The sequence below is a fragment of the Arachis hypogaea genome, chromosome 20, assembly GCF_003086295.3.
Source record: "Arachis hypogaea cultivar Tifrunner chromosome 20, arahy.Tifrunner.gnm2.J5K5, whole genome shotgun sequence".
NCBI lineage: Eukaryota > Viridiplantae > Streptophyta > Magnoliopsida > Fabales > Fabaceae > Arachis > Arachis hypogaea.
In genome coordinates, this window is record NC_092055.1 from 58,173,015 (window position 1) to 58,186,938 (window position 13,924).

General features: G+C 38.8%; 1 non-coding gene across 1 annotated transcript; it reads left to right on the forward strand.

The window, feature by feature from the left end:
* Nucleotides 1–3,743: 3,743 nt before the first annotated feature.
* On the forward strand, nt 3,744–3,851 carry LOC112787243 (small nucleolar RNA R71). Its single transcript, XR_003194665.1, has one exon. It is a non-coding gene; the product is annotated as a small nucleolar RNA R71 (small nucleolar RNA).
* Nucleotides 3,852–13,924: the final 10,073 nt, after the last annotated feature.

A 13,924-nucleotide genomic window follows, 5' to 3' on the forward strand; every position in this document is an offset into this window, starting at 1 on the left:
GACGAGTGACATGCCTCTAAGATAGACTGGAATTCTGATTGAGGCACACACCGTCTAATTACCTGGTCAGCGCCACATCTCCATAAATATGGGTCATCCCATATATAATATTTAGACTCGCTTTTCAACTTGTCTCTTTGATGCTTAGAAAAGTTTGGAGGAAAGGTGCGGCTAACTAGATAATTAGCTACAGGTGCATACCAAGGGACTACCTCAGATACTGCTTGCAGGTTATCAAATGGGAAATTATTAGCTATAGGAGTGGGGTCATCTGTAATGTGCTAAAGGCGACTCAAATGGTCTGCCACTAAATTCTGGTTACCACTCCTATCCTTAATTTCGAAATCAAATTCTTGTAATAGCAGTATCCAACGTATAAGCCTTGGTTTGGATTCCTTTTTAGCTAATAGATACTTTAGAGCTACGTGGTCTGAGTACACTACTACCTTCGTACCAAGTAAATAGGCTCGGAATTTATCCAGAGAAAAAATAATAGCAAGAAGCTCTTTCTCAGTAGTAGTGTAATTGGACTGAGCGGCATCTAAAGTTTTAGACGCATAAGCAATAACAAAGGGGTCCTTACCTTCACGCTGAGCCAGTGCTGCTCCTACTGCATGGTTGGAGGCATCGCACATTATTCCAAATGGCTGGCTCCAGTCTGGTCCTCTCACAATTAGAGCTTGAGTCAGAGCGGTCTTCAGCTTATCAAATGCTTGTTTGCAATCCTCACTAAACTCGAACTCAATATTCTTCTGCAGTAGTCTGGATAAGGAAAGAGCTACCTTACTGAAGTCCTTAATCAATCTCCTGTAAAAACCTGCATGGCCAAGGAACGAACGGACTTCCCTCACAGAAGAGGGGTAAGGTAAACTAGAAATAACATCCACCTTTGCTGGATCTACAGAAATGCCAGTATTAGACACAACATGTCCTAGTACAATACCTTGTTTTACCATAAAGTGACATTTTTCAAAAATTAATACAAGGTTTGTACTGACACATCTATCTAATAATCTAGATAATCCATCTAAGCAAAGGCTAAAGGAATCTCCATATACACTAAAATCATCCATAAAAACTTCCATACAGTCCTCAATAAGATCAGAGAAAAGACTCATCATGCACCTTTGGAAAGTAGCTGGTGCATTGCACAAGCCAAAGGGCATTCTCTTGTAAGCGTAAGTCCCAAAAGGACATGTGAAAGTAGTCTTTTCCTGATCTTCAGGAGGAATATGAATCTGGAAATAACATGTGTAATCATCTAAAAAATAATAATGTGATTTACCTGACAGGCGATCCAGCATTTGATCAATGAATGGAAGAGGATAGTGATCCTTATGAGTGGCCAGGTTAAGGCATCTGTAGTCAATGCAGACCCTCCAGGCGTTCTGAACTCTGGTTGCCATGAGCTCTCCGTGCTCATTCTTCACTGTAGTGACTCCAGACTTCTTGGGCACCACTTGTACTGGGCTTACCCATTCACTGTCTGAGATGGGATAGATGATATTTGCCTCCAGTAGTCTGGTCACTTCCTTTTTGATAACCTCTAAGATAGTGGGGTTTAGTCTTCTCTGGGGTTGACGGACAGGTCTTGCTCCCTCTTCTAAAAATATTCTATGCTCACATACTAGAGGGTTGATGCCTACTATGTCTACCAAACTCTAACCAATTGCCTTCTTGTGCCTCCTCAGTACACTAAGTAACTGCTCTTCCTGTTGAGAAGTGGGTTCCCTTGCAATGATAACTGGAAACTTCTGCTCGCCTTCAAGGTAAGCATATTTGAGGTGTGGAGGAAAGGGTTTTAATTCTAACTTCTGATCATGGTCAGGCTCTGGGCTGTCTGGAGCTGGTAACAATGGTAAAGTACTGTCATTGTCCTCTGAGAATGTCCCCACACTTGGACTTTGTCCTATGTACTTCTCTTCAAATTCCTCCTGGTGAACTTCAGCCACGGTTTCATCTATAATGTCACACTGGAGGATAGAATGATCCTCCGGAGGATGCTTCATAACTCCATTTAAATTGAAGATTACAACTCGGCCATCTATTTCAAAAGAGTATGTTCCTGAAAAAGCATCTAATTTGAACTTCGAGGTCTTCAGGAATGGTCTTCCGAGTAGGATTGATGACGGCTTCTCTGAGTCATTTTGGGGCATCTCCAGGATATAAAAATCAATGAGAAATGTGAGCCCCTTAATGCCCATTAATACATCTTCAGCAACTCCAGCCACTGTAATAATGCTTTTATCTGCTAACACAAAACGAGCTGCCGACCTTTTTAAGGGAGGGAGCCTCAAAATATCATATATAGACAAAGGCATTATACTCACACATGCTCCTAAATCACACATGCAGTTAGAAAATACCACACCACCAATAGTACAATTAACCATACATGGACCTGGGTCACTACACTTTTCAGGTAAACCTCCCATTAAAGTAGATATGGAACTACTTAAAGGAATAGTTTCTAATTCATTAATTTTGTCTTTATGTATACATAAATCTTTTAGAAACTTGGCATATTTAGGTACCTGTTGAATAACATCAAAAAGAGGAACAGTTACCTCAACCTTTTTGAATATCTCTACCATTTTGGGATCAGGTTCCAGCTGCTTCCTGGGCTTCCTTGCAAGTTGTGGAAATGGAATGGGAGTGGTGTCTTCTGCAGTGTCTGTGCCCTTTGGTGCTTCTTCCTGTGGTTGAACTTCTTCTTTTTCATCTATGTCCTGTATGTCTTCTTCCTCTTCAACATCTTCTATTTCCACTACCTCTTCAGCTGAGGCGTGTTCTGGTAGGCTTGGCTCCTCCTGATTCCTCTCCTGTAGTGTGGTTCCGGACCTTAGGGTAATGGCATTAATGCCACCCTTTGGATTGGGTAATGGTTGAGAGGAAATTCCACTGGAGCTCAAAGGCTGGTTATTGGAGTTATTCATTGATCCAATTTGTGAGACAAGAGCTTGCAGGGTAGAGTTTAGACCATTTAGTGTAGCATAAAGGTTATTTTCCATGGTCTCTTGTCTCCGATCAATAGATTGTAGTAAGTCATCATTAGCAGATGAAGAAGGATAAGTAATTTGAGAGGTCTGCTGTTGGGTGTTCTATGGTCCTTGGGATTGCCTCAGGTGAGGTGCTCTGTAAGGCTGGTACTGGTTCTGCTGCCTGTTGTTGTTATTATTCCACCTCTGATTTCCCTGATTGTTTTTCCTTCTTTTGTTGTTGTTGTTGTCCCTCCAATTCTGGTTAGAATTATCCTGCTAGCGGTGGTTGTAACTGCCACTTTGATTGTACCCTTGGTTGGGGCAGTCATAGAAGTTATGAGTGGCTACCACAGTGTTGTCTTCCTACTGGAGCTGCGGACATTCATCAGTATAATGGCTATAATCAGCACAGACTCTGTAAACTCTCTGCGGGACTAACTGTTAGCTTTGCTGTGGTGGAGAAGGTTGAGCTTGCTGAACTTGTTGTTGATTCAATTGCATCTGCTTCAGCAAGTTGGTCATTTCACAGATACTCTGAGTTAGAGCAGAAGTCTCTCTGCTAGAGGATACTTCTGCAACGGCTTTTGAACAGCCTTGTTTCTGCCTGTGATTCTGAGTGGATTCAGCTAAGTCACTGATCAATTGCCATGCCTCATCAGTGGTCTTGTACTTTTTCATAGACCCATTGCTAGCGCTTTCCAATGTGGTCTTATCTTGGGGCCTCATGCCCTGTATGACGTAACCGAGCAACACTATCTTGTCAATCATATGATGGGGGCATGCTTCCAGAAGATTATTGAAGCGCTCCCAGTATTCATAGAGAGTCTCAGATTCGTCCTGAACAATCATGGAAATGTCTTTCCTCAGTTTATCAGTAACTTCAGCTTTAAAGAACTTTTCCAAAAATTCTCTTCTAAGTGTATCCCAGTCGGATACAGTTGCTGCGGGTTGAGTGTAGTACCACTCTCTTGCCTTTCCCTCAAGAGAAAATGGGAAAGCTTTCAACAAAATTGAAGTTTCATCTGCACCATCACGCCTGACAGTAGAACAGGCTGCTTGGAAATCTCTCAGGTGCTTGATAGGCTCTTGAGTAGGTAAGCCATGAAACTTGGGCATCAAATTGAGTAGTGCAGTCTTTATTTCAAAATCTGTAGCCACCGCTGGGTGATGCGCTTGAAACGGTTGCATTGAAAAATCAGGGGCTCCAGCCTCCTGGATAGTAACTCTCCTAGCTGCTGCCATGTTACCTGTACGTAAATCAACTGAATCAGTAGAACGGGGGCTGGTTTCTTCCTCAAGTGACGTTTCAGATCCGCCCTCAGAAAGGACTAACCGACACCGAGCTTGCCTTATTCGTGAAATAGTTCTTACAATCTCAGGATCGAATACTGGCAAGCTTGGATCAGGAAGTGAACGCGTCATCTAACGAAAGAAACAAGCAGCTCATAGTAGCAAGATAAAATAAAATGCAAATAAATAAATTCCAATTAATAACTTTAACACTCTATTGCAACTCCCCGGCAACGGCACCAAAAATTGACATGGCGGAAATTGGCGAATTAAGAATTGTTATGAGATATGCGTTGCAAGTATAGTTCTTAACCAACCAGAAATCCGCTTATCAATTTAGAAGGGTTTTCACAAAAATTAAAATTAAAATACTGGGAGTATGAATCCCAGGTCGTCTCCCAATGAGTTGCAGAAAGGTGTGCTATTTTATTAATCAGATGTTTTCAAAAAGGGTTTGAGTTGAATAAACAGGAAATTAAATTGGAGAAATTAAGTAATTTAAATAAAAGCCTTGACTGGGAGTAGATTAGTTGGAAGCCCTATTCTTGTTGAAGTACTCTCAAGATTAATTGATAATTGAAGGTTGTTCTATTTAGTTATCCCTTACTAGGTAAGGGAAAGTCAAACAAGTTAGAATGCTGTTTCTATTCACAAGTTCCAATCTGCTCAATTGAAAAGGATTAGTGTCAGTGACTAGAGAGCATTCCAACAATAAACCCAATTACAATTTTTCTTTTAAGCATCCCAACTCAAGGGTTCCTTTCAATCAACTCCCCATCAAGTTAGAGAACTACTTGCTCATTGTGAATTTAGAACTCATAACATAGGAAAGGGAATTAAAGAAAGACATGATAAATAAAACTCAAAGGAATCAATTAAAAATAAAAGTAATTCTTGTATTAATAAATTCTAAAATAATCCAATAGTAAAACTGAGTAAATTAAAGGACATGGAAGAGTAAAGCCAAGTAAAGAAAACGAACTAGAATTACGAAGTCTTGATGAGGTAATAACTCTTCTCAATATCCCAATGCAAAGAGCAATAGAAATAAAATCCTAAGAACTATGAATGTGTAGAGAGAAAACCTAGAGGAGGAGTAAAACTAGATCTAAAAACTAAAAATTGTGTGGAATGAATGTTGTTCTGGTTTCTGCATGTTCTCTGGCTCTAGTCTGCTTTTCTGGGTCAAAAACTGGGTCAAAACAGGGCCCAAAATCGCCCCCAGCGAATTCTGTAGATTATGCAGATCGCGCACGTCACGCGATCGCGTCATTCATGCGGACGCATCATTCGGTGTTTTGCTTTGCCACGCGGGCGCGTCGTCCACGCCTCCGCGTCACTTATGCTATTCGAATCCGCGCGGTCGCGTGAGCCATGCGGCCGCGTCACTGCGATTTCCTCTCTTTTGCGCGATCGCCTAAGCCATGCGGCCGCGTTACTTCTCGCTGGTCATCTCCTTAATTTCTTGTGTTCCTTCCATTTTTGCAAGCTTCCTTTCCAATCTCCAACTCAACACACAGATCACGGTATCGAATGGAATAAAGGAGAATTAAAATACATAATTAAAAGTCTCTTAGGAAGCAAGTTTTCAATCATGTAATAATTTTAGGAAGGAAATATAAATGCATGCTAATCTTATGAATAAGTGGGTAAAGATCATGATAAAACCACACAATTAAGCACATTATAAACCATAAAATAGTGGTTTATCAACAAGCTATATGTTTATCTCACTTTATTACCATTCGATGCCGTGATCTGTTTGTTAAGTGATTTCAGAGCTTATAGGAGAAAGAATGGTGTAGAAGAGGGAAAGGAGAAGAGGGAAAGGACGCAAGCATAAGTGGAAGGAGCATAAAAATGGAGTTTTAGAGCAGTGCACCATCGCGCACGCGCAGCCGACGCGCATGCGTGGGAGCTGGATCTTGGATTGGCGCGCGAAAAGGGACGCATATGCGTGGCTGGCCGGAATTCTCATCGACGCGTACGCACGCTTGACGCGTACACGTCGATCGCAAAAGCCCATCGACGCGTACGTGTGACCCACGCGTATGCGTGACGCGCGCACGTGACCACTTTAATGAAAACGTGACCATCGATTTCAGGGGAACTTCAGACCCAGTTTTGAGTGGAATTCTGGCGGGAAAAGACATAAAGGACCAAGGATTGAAGGGGATTATCAACTTTTACTCATTTTTAGTTAGTTTTGGAAAGTTACATTTTTTTAGAGAGAGAAACTCCAACTTCTCTCTAGGTTTTTGGCTTTCTCAATTTCAAATGCACTTGGATTCTTGCTGAATTTGATTCAATTGTACATTGTTCTAGTTGTAGATCCTCTTCTTCTACTCTCAATTTAGTGTTCTTGTCACTCTAGCATTGTAGATCTTGGATCTAGACCTTGTTACTTTGATTTCTATTAATGCATTGAGGAATTTCATGTTAATTGTTGTTAATTGTTGATTATTGTTAATTGTTTGCAATAGATAGATTTAATTCAATTTCTTTTCTCAATTTCATGATATCTTCCATTATTGCTCACCAATTGTTTGTGAAAATGTCAACTATAGCTATGGAGTAGAATTTCACTCTTGGCTTAGGGGTTAGATAATTGGACACACTTGAATTGTCAAAGCTTTTGTTGATTGATAATTGGAAATTGCTACTTGACTTGAATGACACTAACTCTAGTCTCTCAATAGGATTTGACTAGGACTTGTGGACTCAATTTGATTATTTCCACTTGACGTTCCTTCATAGTTAGAGGTTGACTAAGTGGAGCAATAACCAATTCTTATCACAATTGTTGGAGACAATGAGGATAGGAATTCTAATTCCCAACCCTAGCCAAGGCTTTTATATTGATTGATTGTCATTCACTCTTGCTTGATTTCAAATTCTTGTGTCCCTTAGTTTCATTGTTATTTGTTCATTACCTTTATGCAAGCTTGTTTACATTTCTCGTATTCAACCTCAAACACCAAGAGATTCCTAGCCAATGATGTGAACCTTAGGGCAACTCCTAGGGAGAACGACACGAGACTAATACTCTCGGTTATTGATTTGAATTGTGGACACACACTTTCTTTGTTTGATGCATTATAGTTTGTTGGTTTAGACTATACTCACGACACAATTTTATTGGAAAATCTATACCAACAAAATATAGCTCATCAAGCTCACTACTGAGCACCTAGACCTGCATCTAAAAAATAGATAATATATACAAAATGAGAACCTCCGACCCATAGGTTCTCAGTATGGTTAAAGTGCCAAATAAATACAATGCACTATAATAAGAACTCACTAAGAATCCTAATCTTCTTTTCATCAATTGTCCACCCTAGGTTCTCACTAATCCATAACTTAGGCAACTGTCCTAGGAGATACTAAGTCTAATTAAATTTATCATCTTTCCCAACTTCCAAACTTTCCAACTTTCAATTTATTACAGAACCATGACTAGAACCAGCACCAGCTAATTCGACTCAGTGATTATATATCAATACTTCACATTTTCACCTGGAGCAAGTGAAATCACTTCATTGCGTGTACCGAGGGAACTCAAATAATCTCTTTTAGTATTCATCATTGTTAACAAGTTATCTCATCATTTCATTTCAACAAAGATAGCCTTCAGCGTCAACCAACACCAGCATGAGGTACCTCTTAGTTGTACAAACATAAACAATGCAAACAAGTAATACACAAGTAAGGCAATTAATGCAAGTAAGCAAGTAGCAGTTAAGCATGTAACATATTCAATTAGGCAAACTCATATAATTAACCAAATCCAAACAAATCAAACATATGCGAATGATGTATGCCTACCCTATGTCCAATGAGCTCATCTGTCGGTTATACAACCAATCCGACACACCCGGTAGCTAACCCAGATATTGTCTCTCAACACGAAGGAAATCCTCAACCTTCAAGTAGGGAATCCTCAACCTCTCATTTTAGAGAGAGACTATGATGTAATGATAGGGAATCCTCAACCTAACTCATTCACACCACAGCCAGGAATCAAATCGAAGGAAATCCTCAACCTTCTCTATTCAATTCCCCGATGTAGAAAGAGAGGAAATCCATAACCTCATCATTTTCATCATAGCAAGAGAGAGAATCCTCTATCTCAGCTTACCTTTCCCAACATTCGAATTGATAATCATAGAGTTAAATCGAAAGGAATCCTCAACTTTCAATCCAACCCACTGGTGTGACAAGTGAGTGAATCCTCAACTTCAGACTCGTCCACCATAACAAGAGAGGGAATCCTCGACCTCAACTTGTTTTTCACAGCAAGTGAGAGAATCCTTAATCTCAACTTGCCTATACGTGTGCGGGATAACACCACCGTCCTCACAACACAAAACTTATTGCCTCCTTAATCATAATCACAACACGAGAGAGGGAATCCTCTACCTCAACTCACCTATTCATTCCGAGATATAGTACCCCTCACACTTCACCATGATCCTCATTATCAATCTTGTGATCATCATTATTCTCATTATCAATCTTATCTCAATTCATATTCAATCTTAATTAAGTTCATCCATCATTATGCATTCACTCTCATCATCAATGATCTTATTCATAATCATCATATATCACTTGACATCTTGTTCAGTTCTTCAATTTTACTAACTCAATTCATTTGGCTTCATTCCTAACTCGTCCATCCTCAATTCCACCAGCTATAGACTCATATCGATGTTTATAAAGGTTTAGAAGGCCAAAAGAATGGTTGAAAGCCATAAAAACTTATTTTTCCAAATTCTGAGAGGTGTGCGTATGCAGACATGTGGTGTGCGTACACACAGGCTGAAAACATGAGTGTCTGCATACGTTTGCAAAGGTCTGCATACGCATAAGGTGAAAAATTAGTAAGTCGCGTACGCATTCATGGTGCCCGTACGCATGACCCCAATTCTGGGCCATTCCGTGTATGCATGCAGTGTCTGCGTATGCAAAGGCACTTGGCAGAGGCCAATGCCAACGTACGCATGTCAAAGGCCGCGTATGCATATATATCAGAAAACAGAAAATCTGATATGTTGCAGAAATCACTTTTTTAGTCTGATTTTCAAAACCTCATAACTTATTTCACAAAATTTCTTTTTCAACCATTCTTGAACCGTTGGAAAGATCAATAAATAAATTTTCATAAAAATTCAATTTTGAAAGTTTTCCAACTTTGAGGATCGAGTTACGATCCGCCGAAGTTGGCCAAAAATCTGTTTTTACCAAAAACACACATTTACCAATCTTTCCAATTGTTCACAAGGCAAATTTATTTTTCTCAAAACTGTTTACCAAAAACCAACCCGTTTCACATTTTTACACTCAACCAAATCCAAACCTTCTCCATTTACACAATTCAACTCAAATTCCACCGATTCATATCTCAACCCACAATTTCTAATTTCCTAGCAATCATGCCTACTTTTCCATCATTCATTATCAATTTCCATTCAATTACATACACCATCACACAATCCAATCATCACTTACCGTCATTATCTTTTTCCTGGCCTCTGGCCCAAATTTCACGGCCTCTGGCCCAAATTCATAATTTAATACATAATCTACAAACCAATAATCATTATCCAATTCATCAAATTTTTCAACACCCAAACATGCAAATTCACACAATTCTCAATCTAATCATTAATTTTCACAACATATCAACTATGCATATCAATACCAACAAATTGCACAATCCAAACCTAATCCTAGATGCATCTAGCCTAGAAAAATCTGTACCTCTTGTAGTCACAATAATTTGGCCCTTCCTAGCAAATTTTCCACCAAGCATTAGCTCCAAACTTCCCCAAGAGTTCCACAACCTAGATCAAGTTCTCAAAGTATGCCAAATTCACCCAACAACACTAACAAAACCAATTTCACATATACATTACTCTAGGGTTTACAAAATATCATAAATCACAAGGGTTGGAGGATTCTTATCTTAACCAATGAACATAGTTGATGAAACTCATCAATTGCTCATACTAGAACACCCCTAAATAACCAAAATCACAAGATTTCTCAAACTCAAAGCCAAAACACATTTTCATAGGGAAAAATCAAAACTAGACAGAGAAGAACGAAATACTCACTATAATACCTAGATAGAATCGAAGAGGATGAAAAGAGTGACATGTGACTGCAAACGGCTCGTCAATCGGAGCTCCAGAGAGAAAGTTATGGTGATTTAAAGTTTAGGAAGCTAGGTTTTCTTTCTTTCTTCTCTCTATCTTCCCCTCCCTCTCATTTTTAGGGTTAAATGAGTTTTAATTCTCATAAATGATGCTTATATACCTTGGACTTGGGTTCTACTTGGGTTCGGTTCACGTATATGACTCGTTGGCCCAATTTTGGGCAAAAACATTTAAGATTAGCATTTTAAACTGCGTTTTAGATATTTTTATTTTCTAAATCATAAATTATAACTTTTTAATCTTTCTCACTCATAAATTATTTTCTCAGTTGCAACACCAGACAAATCTCAGCCGGTACTGCCGGTCAAATTTTCAGTGTGCATTTTCACGCAGAAAACTATGCTTTCCGACTCAGAAAAATCCACTGAGTCCAAATATTATATTTAAATTGTCAAATTATGATTGCTAATTTTTCTAACCATTTTTACCCACATTTAATTAATTACTTAATTAATTATTATTTGACCGGGTTTTACATCCTACCCACCTTATTTAAAATTTTGTCCTCAAAATTTGGTCCACAAAAGAAAACAAAAATCTTGGTTAAACCTCCATTAGAGGTTCTCTCAACTTCAACTAACCTCGAACCATTTATCATCAATTTAAATACTCAACATCTTCCTCATTCACTTGCACAACTCATAAACTTAACCGAATATCAAGTCTACGCCGTGCTCCCTTGTATTACTCGTAACTTCCTCTATATCTTTCTTAATATCAAATTAACTATCACGTTCACCTTTTTGTTTATAAAACCTATCATAACTCTTAATCAAAATCATGAATTAAAATCTTCAAAACTCTTCAAATTCTTACGAAAGTTGGCCAAACCTCTCCTAGGTCAAAATTCACCACCCTTCACGGGTTTCCTCAGCATAATCGCAACACAACTTAGCATTCCAACTTCAACACAACTCAATATTTCAATTTAACACTTCAGACTCATAATTTAAAACCAATTATTTTCAGCCTTCACTCTAAAACCAAAAATCAACATGATCTATTATCGTAATAATTTCCCTACAAATACAACTTCTTGCACTCAGTTATCACCTAAATTCAATTACATACGTACATTCATTTCCACAATCATTTCATTATCAACCTAATCTTCAACCATAATCAAACTTAACTTCTTGAAAATCAACCCACTAAACTCTTTGAGTCCTTATGCCTAAGATATTTTTAGTCACCTTCTACAGTTCTTATTCACAACTATCTTGTGTTGATGCTCCCGCAACCTTCCGCTGCGTTACTCTATTTTTCATCTTGTAAGAATCAAATCACTCATTTCTTAAGTACTAAACCATGACTTAACATAATAGATAATAACTAAATTCCATTTATGACAACTAAAATTAAATACCAATCATGCAGTTGCATCATATTCCTTTATTGGGTCACAAAATCTAGGCTCACTTCTAAGCTTTCTCAGTCTAATCCCAAATAAGACTTAAGTTCATCCTAAGACTCCAATCGCAATTTAGGACTATAGTGCATTTCTAGGTTTAAATCACAAGCTCATTATAATCACATTACCTAGGATCTCAAAACAAATCATCGTACCTACTCAAGTTATCCATCGTTATCTACATTCGTTACAACCATGTCAAATTCTCATCCTTCAACAACCAATTTCACATATTTAACATTTCGTAAAATTTTCAATCTCAACCTAACACCAACTTGCACCGACCTCTATCAATACACAATTCACAATATATGCACATTATAACAAAATCCATCATCATCAAACTCAGGACTTACTCATATATCCCATAATTCTCAAAACCATTCAATCATAAACATACTTGTCATTCTTCATATACAGTCTCAACAACAATCAAATAGTCATAGGCACAACAATTTCATTCATTATAATTAAAGTCAAATGGCAATCAATGTCAAATCCAATCAAATAGTCTAAGTACTACAGGTTGAGAAGTTGGCGTATGCACATGTAAGTCGAAACTAACTCCATTACTACTCATCATCAACATGCAAACAACATTCCTGTTCCGAGAGTTACCTGAAACCGTAGGTCGATCTCGAACGAGATCTTCTATGATAATTGGAGATTACGTGTACGGATGCGAGTGGCGGCCGGAGCTATCGTATCCGACTTGTCGAGCTTGGCTGCACTGCTGATCCTTCGTCACCGGAGGGTGGGGGTTACCTGCAAGGGACTCCGATGCTTAAGTTAGCAAGGGTATTAAGCAGGTTTTTAGTAGAATCAGAGTATGAGTTATACCTGGGTGCTCTAGTATATTTATAATAGCGTGGGCTGACCTTCTTAGATAAGTTAAGTTAGTTATCTTATCTTATCTTATCTTATCTTTGGGTGAGGTCAGCTTATCTTCAAGGGAACCGCCTTTATCTCTATAGGTTTAGACTGTCTTTGGACTTGGGTCGTGTTTCTCTATTTGGGCCCTTTACTGGGCTTTCCTGGCAGTTTGGCCGAGCTCTTTAAGAAAAGGTCGGATAGTCGGACCTGAAGAGGTCGGTCCCCTTGTCGCTAAACATCCCGGGTCGGATAGCTCGACACAGGGTATGAACAGTGCCCCTGCTCGAGCTCGGTCTTTCTTTTTGAGGTTGAGTCTTAGTTTTAGGACTTCGATCCTTCTCTGGTGAAGCCGAACTCGAGCATTTGTCGACTTTCTACTTTGTAGAGTTTTCCTTTTTGAATGTGGAACGTTTTCTTCTAAAAGCGCGCGCTTTTGTATTAGCGCTCTGTTCTTGGGAACGTGCAAGGGTTTAATACCTTTATTAATTATTTTTTAGTGCTCCGTTTCCCTTGGCTCATTTATTTTGAATTTCACATACAAAAATGGTTTCTCTTCTTCGTTTTTGTAACTTCCCCCTTTACTCTATCGCTTTCTGTTTTCGCCTGAATTTTGCATTTTTTGCGTGGCGGCGTCATTTGGTAATTTCTGGGCGATTCCGTCTCTCCATCTTCAATCTCCTTCGAAGCTTCCTCCTTTCTTCAGGTTGGTTTTTCATTCCTTGTACTTCTTTTATCGTTTTGGCTTCGGCTTTTGATAGAGTTTCAATTTTTCTCTTGACGTCTCGACTTCAAAAATCTGAAACTTTTTGTATCACTGTGCGCCTGTTTGTTTACTGTTTGGAGGATTTCTCTTGCTTTTGAAATGATTCCTTTGTATTCTAGGGTTCATACTTCTTGTTTTCTCAAAAGATTGTTCCTTTTGTCATGCTGATAGCTTTTGCTGATGAATTTTGTGAAAGATAACGACTATTTCTTCGTGTTGTTTTGCTTTTTCTGGGGAATTTATTTCTCTGAAAAAAGGTGGCGTGTTTGATGACTTCTTCTTGATATATTTTGCTATCTTGCTGATTAGCTGAGACTACAAATTTGGAAGGTAGCTACTTCGGTTTTGTTTGATTTGTAGCTTTCTGGGGATGCTGCTTTTT